This window comes from Helianthus annuus, chromosome 13 (genome assembly GCF_002127325.2).
Source record: "Helianthus annuus cultivar XRQ/B chromosome 13, HanXRQr2.0-SUNRISE, whole genome shotgun sequence".
Classification (NCBI taxonomy): Eukaryota; Viridiplantae; Streptophyta; class Magnoliopsida; order Asterales; family Asteraceae; genus Helianthus; species Helianthus annuus.
Window position 1 is genome coordinate 54,424,701 of NC_035445.2, and position 8,073 is coordinate 54,432,773.

Here is an 8,073-nt window from a genome sequence, read left to right on the forward strand (position 1 = left end):
TTTCCGGCGGATACCGTTTTTAAATCTTTTTCTCCTATCGCCCTAAGTGATTTTATCTCCGACACCTGGGTGGCTTTTCCTGCAACTCCGTTCTCCATAGGATATTCGTATCCTTTTCCAGCCTTCACCCAATCTTTCTTTTCCTTAACCGGCATCTCTTATATCCAAGCTATGCCGATGATCTGGAGGGTTCTGTATACCTTCGAGAGGATCATCGAGCAGAAAGGGATTGACCTAGGGATGGCGGAGTTGGCCGAGCTTTATGATCTTACCTCGTTTGGCTCTTATCGATATTTGTTGAAACGGAAAGCTGGGGAGGATCACCCTGTTTTTAAGGTTACAAAAAATGATACAAATTGGAAGCGACGCTTCTTCTTTGTCAGAAGGGATACCATCCCTTATGGGAAGGATCTGCCCAAGGAGTGGGCCACTCATGGTAGGATAGAGGATCCTCGAAGGATCACTATCAGACTTGTCTCTTATGATGAGGATCACTAATGTCCTTTTTATCTTTTGTGCAGCTATATCCATTGCTCATCTTAAGTTAACCCCTGCCGCAAGAGAAAGAGTTTTAGCCTTTAAAAAGCTTGATCCTGAGGTTAGAAGTTTCCAAGTCACCGTCCAAGATTCACAAGAAGTATCCTCCGCATCTGCCACTATGTCAAGTAAGTATCCTTGTAAAAAGTAAGTTATATGTGAGATTGTTTGATCAATAAGGGAACTTATCTTGTTTTTTGATTGTGTAGGCGCTGGAAAGTCTGCCAAATCTGCCAAGTCTGCCTCCAAGTTTGGGATAGATGATCTCGCCAACGTCAAGTCTTCGAGGAGGAAGACTTCTGCTGCCAGTCCCTCCGCTTCAGCCCCTAAAGCACCCATTAGGGGTAAGGGAAAGAAGAGGAAGACTTCTGAAGATCTCCATGGATTTCCTCTGCTTCGCCAACAGTTTCTCGACTATGTTAATGAGGTAAGGATCACTGCCCCTGTTGGTTATCCTTCTTGAATATCCTGCTTGCATATCCTGCTTTTTTGTGGATCACCTGATCCTGAATTTACCTTATTTCTCTTTTGCAGAAACTTGCTGAGATTGAGACCTATCTTGGACATGTCGAGGATCAGGAAAGCCAAATCGCTGACCTCCAACAAATGGGCGTGTTGTAGGATCTCAAGATTGCAGATCTTGAGAAGGAACTCCGGGCTACAAAGGATGAGGCTGCTCAAAGGCTGATTGACATGGATGGCGAGAAGCAGGAGATTACCCAGGATGCCAAGGTTTCTGCAGCAATTGCTATGTACAAGATACAACTACAGATGGCTGCGGAGGCTCAGGATCCTGCCTTTGACAAAAGCACATGGGATGTTGAGGGTTGGAAGGCAAGACTGGCGGAACTGGAGGAAGAGGATGAAGCTGAGGATATCCCAATGCTGGAGGGTGGTGATGCTGACAAGGATCAGGGCGGAGAAGCTGGTGGTGATGGAGCAGCAAAGGTGTAAGCTGCATGATTGGGCGATGATGGATATTTGTGACTAGGCCGGAGCCTAATTTTTTAAGCTTGGTAGTGGTTTGTGGTTGTGGTATTTGAAACAATTGATGGTCTGTAATCTTTGAACAATAGTTTTTAGGGTTAAGGATCCTGGATCCTTTGGACAATAGGTAGGATCGCAAAAGGTGGAGGGATCCTCTGTTTGGGGGATGAAGCCTTTGTGATCCTGCCGCCTTTAATTTCCTGCACCTGCTAAGACCGCATAGACAATGGACACCCTTTGCCAACCCATGTGGACGGGCCACGTTTTGCTGGTAGAAATGTGGGTTGGCAATTTTGACAACTTTTGAAGGGTCAATCCTTTCGTTAATAAATAAAATCTTAAACTTTTGTCGCTTATCTTGTGTTATTATCCTTTTTAATTTCAATTGTTTTGACACATGTTTGTTTGAGTAAGAAAAGTTGAGCAAATTATGTTTAAGAAATTTAGGATATGATCCTGGATCAAATATCCTATAATCGAAAATTTTCAAGGTAGTTTATTTTAAGGATCATAGGTTCAGTTGTCAAAGTGCAAGGGTTGTTTAGTATAATCAAAATAGTCAAGGATCATACCTGAGGATCCAAGTTAGGATCCTAACCTTTGATCAAGATAACCATAAGTTAAATTCTAACGGATAACAAGGATTAAGGATCCTTATTCGTTTAGCTTTGAGTACCTGAAAAATGGAACATAACTTGGGACTAAGCCAATGTAAAAGATAAATTAGTAGCTGGGGACATGCCCAAAGGATAACGGAGGATGATCCCAAAGGATCACTGGGGACAAGCCCAAAGGATAACTGGGGACAAGCCCAAAGGATAACTGGGGACAAGCCCAAAGGATCGTATGTAAACTGGAGTATGGCCCTTACTGGCGACTATCCAAACTTAGTGACATGAAAATGTCAAAACCTTAGCTAACGTGAAAACGTTAGAAACCTTATGAACGGATGTATGGTACGTCTACCATTATACGTAGGATCCTGGGTATAGCCAGTACGATGAGGTTGTCAGCCCCGGAAGTGGGTACTGGTCCCAAAGACGTGAACTATATCAGGATCATCGTGCGCTGCTGGCGGAAACTGGGGATAATCCCAAGGATAACTGGGGACAAGCCCAAGGATCTGCGTTGCTTTTGAAGATCTTTGACGATATGCTGTAGATACCTGAACTATCATAACTCAAATGGTTCGTGAGAAGAGGATGAAGGATACAGGATCCTTATCCTTTGGTAAAAAGTAAGGAAATGTAAATGTTTTGAGATAAGGACATTACCAGAGTAAGGATCACTGACATCACCGGGATCCTTCGAGGATACTTCAGTGTAAGGATCACATGCTTGAAGGATCATGTTCACATAAAGTATCTCTTTAAGTGAACAGCATTCCAGGCTCTTGGTAACAAGTTTCCTTCCATAGTTAGCAATCTGTATGCCCCCTTTCCTGCTTCAGCTTCAATTAAGTAAGGGCCTTCCCACTTTGGTGCTAACTTCCCGTCAGCAGGATTAATAGTGTTTTGGAATGTTTTCCTCAACACCATATCTCCGACTTGGAACTTCCTTATCCTAACATTTTTGTTGTAAGCACCAGCCATTCTTTGTTGGTAGCTTGCCATCCTTATCCTAGCCAGATCCCTGATTTCCTCAATAGTATCCAAATCCTGAGCCAGGATTGCAGCATTTTCTTCAGGATCACGAGCACTTGTTCTAGCAGTTGGGATCACCATCTCTGTTGGGATCACTGCTTCTGCCCCAAATACTAAGGAAAAAGGTGTTTGACCAGTGGCATTCTTGGGAGTTGTTCTATCGGCCCATAGCACATAAGGTAACTCCTCTGCCCATTTTCCCTTCTTGGATCCTAGCTTCTTCTTCAGATTGTTGATGATGATCTTGTTGGATGATTCTGCTTGGCCATTGGCCTGTGGATGAACTGGTGTTGATGTTATCATCTTGATTCCCCAACTGTCACAAAAGTTAGTAGTTCTGCTTCCAATGAATTGGGAACCATTATCACATACAATTTCAGAGGGAATGCCAAATCTAGTTATAATGTTTCTTTTGATAAAGGATATAACTTCTTTTTCTCTGACTTGAGCAAAAGCTTCAGCTTCTATCCATTTAGAGAAGTAGTCAGTCATGGCAAGCATAAATACTTTTCCACCAGGTGCTTTAGGGAGCTTGCCAACTATATCCATCCCCCATCTCATGAATGGCCAAGAGGATGGTATAGGGTGTAGCAGTTCAGCTGGTTGATGAAGGATATTGCTGTGTCTTTGACAAGGATCACATTTCCTAGCATATTCTACAGCATCCCTTTTCATGGTTGGCCAGTAGTATCCTGTTCTAAGGATCCTTGAGAACAATGCCCTGCCCCCAGTGTGGTTTCCACAATCTCCTTCATGGAAGTCTCTCAATACTTCTTCAATTTCAGGATCCTCGATACATCTTAAATATGGTCCTGCAAGAGATCGTTTATACAATACATTATTTAAGATTGTGAATTGAGATACCTTAATCCTGAAAGCTTTAGGATTTTCTCCCATCGGAATCTCCCCGTATTGCAAGTATCTCATGATTGGTGAGATCCATGATCCTGAATAAGATTGAGCTTCTTCACTAGGGATTACTGCAGTATCCTCTTCTATTTCCATGGCCACCTGATTTTCAATAGCAGGAGCCAGGATATGGATGATGGGGATACTTATGTCTTCTGGAATTTTTAAGGATGATCCTAAGTTGGCCAATGCATCAGCTTCTGATGCGTGTTAGTGTATATATGTTTTTAGATGTTTATTTAAGCCCTTTTACACTTTTAGCCAAGTTTTAAATTTATAAAACACGATATTTACTAACACTAAGCACACATATGGGCAAGTGCACCCATCGTGGACGTAGTATAGTGTTGGTAAGATACCGAGGTCGTCCAAGGACACAAGAGCTTTTAATACCGGTTTATCCTCAACGTCTAATCAAATCAAAAAGTTAGAAAAATGTTTTAAACTAAGAAAAATAAAAACTAACTAAATGCTGAAAATAAAATAAATAAAAAAACAGATAGACAAGATGAATCACTTGGATCCGACACGTGTATTAGTATAACCTTTGATTATTTTCGCACTTTTGCACTTGTTTAAGAGATTATCTTAGTTATTGTAGTAGGCCCCTCTTTTGAAGGCGACGTTACCCTCAACCCAGTAGTTTGAGTCAGCAAGGATACAATCCTAAAGGGTCGGATTATTGAAAGATAATGAATTAAGTTATTAATGCAAATTATGGTAGGCCCCGCTTTTGGCGGTGACGTTACCCTCGGCTAAGTAGTCTGAGTCAGCAGGGATACAGTCCTAAATAGCCGGGTTATAGTATTAATAGTAGTTAGCTTATGAGGGGGTCAAAGAGTTTGGATCCCCGCCATCCAATACCTATGGGCATTGAAGGAGATCTTACTAAATTTGACCCAGGTCCCAAGCAGGACCTCTAAACGCTGAACAAGGGCAAGACCTTTACCAAACCGTTCCCTTAACCCCCGACCAGGTAGCCAACATACCTCCATATAGACCGTGGAGATATGAATGGTGAAAATCTTTTATTTTATATAGACAGTAAAATAATGCCAAGACACCACGGACAAACGATAAGGAAAGATCACCTTCAACATAAGTAACTAGTTATTAAAGTCATTAATACAAAACCAAATAAAAAGTGCAAAAGATTAAAAATAAAAAGTATTATACTAAACACTTGTCTTCACCAAGTGATGTAAGAGACTTAGGCAAACATGGCCTTGATTGTCAAGAACTCTTACGATCAATCTTGGATCCCGAGACGACTCACACACTCTATGATGGACAATGGATGATGGTGGTGGATGATGGTGTTATGGTGATGATGGGTGGTGGATGAAGTGTGAGAGAGGTGGTGTGCCAAGGGATGAGAGAGAATGAAACCAAGCTCCTCTATTTATAGGCTGAACAGAACGCTGGACACGGCCCCGTGTCCGCTGGACACGGCCCCGTGCCCGTCTGACATTCTCTCTCTTCATTAATTGTAATTGCGAATTACAATTAATGCGCCTGCTGTACTTTCAACACGCCCCCGTGTCCGCTGGGCACGGCCCCGTGGTGAGCAATGGAAGCTTCTACTGGTTTGTCTTTTCTGCTGCTTCCTGGGCACGCCCCCGTGTTCACTGGACACGGGGCGTGTTCAGACTTCTGTTCTCTTCTCTTTGTCTTGGGAGGTGCCGTTGAGGGTCCGGGCAGTTTACTTTTGTTCCTTTTCTTGTATTTATGGTAGAATTAGTGGTCTTTTTGCTTCTTTTGTGATTTTGAGCTCATTTCATCCTGAAAATACAAAAGGAAGACAAAAACACTCTTTTTCCAACATTAGTACTTAAAAAGGGTTAGTTTTATACCCCCACACTTGAACTTTTGCTTGTCCTCAAGCAAAACTCTTTTAATGTGGCTTACACTCCCAAATGGAATAGGTAGAAGAGAAGTTTTTTAACTTGTCCTAGAGTGTCGGGAATCCAAGGTTTGTATAGGTTATATTTTTATTTTATTTACAATCTTATTCGTCATGGCTTATTTTGAACTTTTCATAAGATAAACTACTTATTTGGGCATAGCATGCCTTATTAAAATTCCATTTATATACAAGTTCACATACCTCACGGGAGATCACTCAATCACTCGGCCGAAGGTGTATATTTAAGTGAATCGCTCGAGAGCGGCACGGATTTACATTCTCCATATGCTTGCCAAGCGATCAATCCTCCTCCTTTTTAACTTTTTACCTTTGTAAATATCAAGAGGTCTTTTGGGGTGAAGGCTTGGGTTTAAAGGTGGGTGGTTGGTTAGTGGTTAGTAAAAAGGGCGAAAATCGTAACAAGTGTCGGTTTTCGTGAAATACCTTATTTTTGGTGACATTTATTTTTGAAGTATTTCTCCAAACAAGCTTTTTGTAGCTTATGTTTGTTTTTGACTTCATTCATTTTTTTATTTTTATTTTTTATTTTTATTTTTTATTTTTTTTTTTCGTCACGTAAAGGGTATGTTATGAAAAACCGAGTTTGTTACTAAAATAAAGGTGAAAAAATGAAAAAGGTTTTTGGTGGGTAAAAAAAAAATTGTTTTGGGGGTAATGAAATGAAAAGTTTAGGCTCAAAGGGGTTTTCTAGGGGGTTTTGGGTAGGTAAAAAAAAATTGAAAAATAATGGTTTTGAAAGAAAATAGTTAGTCCTAATGCCTCCATCATTTACTTACTTGGGTTTAAGTTGGTAAGGACCGGGAATGTATCGTCGTGGCAAGTTCTAGATTTGTAAAGACCGAGCGGCTATTCACACAAGAAACGAAAAATGAGCATTTAATCTAAATATGTGTATTTTTATGCTCAATAAAGGCTCAAAACTCACTTTTTGTGGGAATGGGTTTTTAATGTGACCAAGCATATATAATCGAATTTTAGCTAGACTTGTTATACCGGTTCATAATTTTCTTATGTTAGTTCTTTTTATCACGACGCTATCGGTTGTAAGTTTGTAAAAATATAACCCTTTTATAACTTGTTATTCCCAACTTAAACTAAGACAAGTAAATAAAAATGAAAAAGTTTTTGAAAAAATTTGGGGTGTTTAGCGGTTCCAATAGAGTTTTGTGTAAGGCTTGTTTTAGGATTTTGCAAAATTCCAAGGTTTTAGCATCCCCCCCACACTTAAATTACACATTGTCCTCAATGTGTCCCAAAAATAAAGTTTTTGGTTGATTAGAATATGTAAAAGTGTGTTTAAAAACAAAGATTTGTGTTACTGGCGCTCTGGACACGGCCCCGTGTTGACCGGGCACGGCCCCGTGGTCAAGTGCCAGTAACAAAAATTATAGAATTGAAACAGAAGCCTGGACACGGGGCGTGTTCGCTGAACACGGCCCGTGTCCAGTTACCTGAACTGGGTGATTTCCTGCAGGGGGCTCAGCACGGGGCCGTGTTGGTTGGGCACGGCCCGTGTGGAGCCTTCTGTTATGGAGATTTTTGTCGGTTTGTTCTGTTCTTCTGCATGGTTCCATTTTTTCTCGTTCCCTTTTTCATCCATTACCACCACGAGTGTGATTTATTCTGCAAAAAACTAAAAGATTAAACTAAACTAAGGATAGGTCCGCGGAATGCCTCCGTGGTGCGCCACGTTTATAAGGGTCCTTGGCTAGACCCAATTCCCGGTCACACGTCTTTTGATTGGGGTGCCTTGCCTCCCAAGTTACACCGTCGGAGAGCGGCATCCAAGCTTGAGTCGATAACCTTCATGTAGTGGATCGGGTCGTCATCCTCTATTCTTTTCCCAACTCCGAACTTTACCTCATCGTCCCCATATCTCAAAGTTAGTGTCCCGTCATTCATGTCCACTACTGCTTGTGCGGTGGCAAGGAAAGGTCTCCCTAGAATAAGAGGGACCTCGGTGTCTTCCTCCATGTCGAGTATGACAAAGTCAACAGGATAAACGAATCTGCTTACCCTTACCAAGACATTCTCGATGACACCTTGCGGGAACTTGACCGATCGATCCGC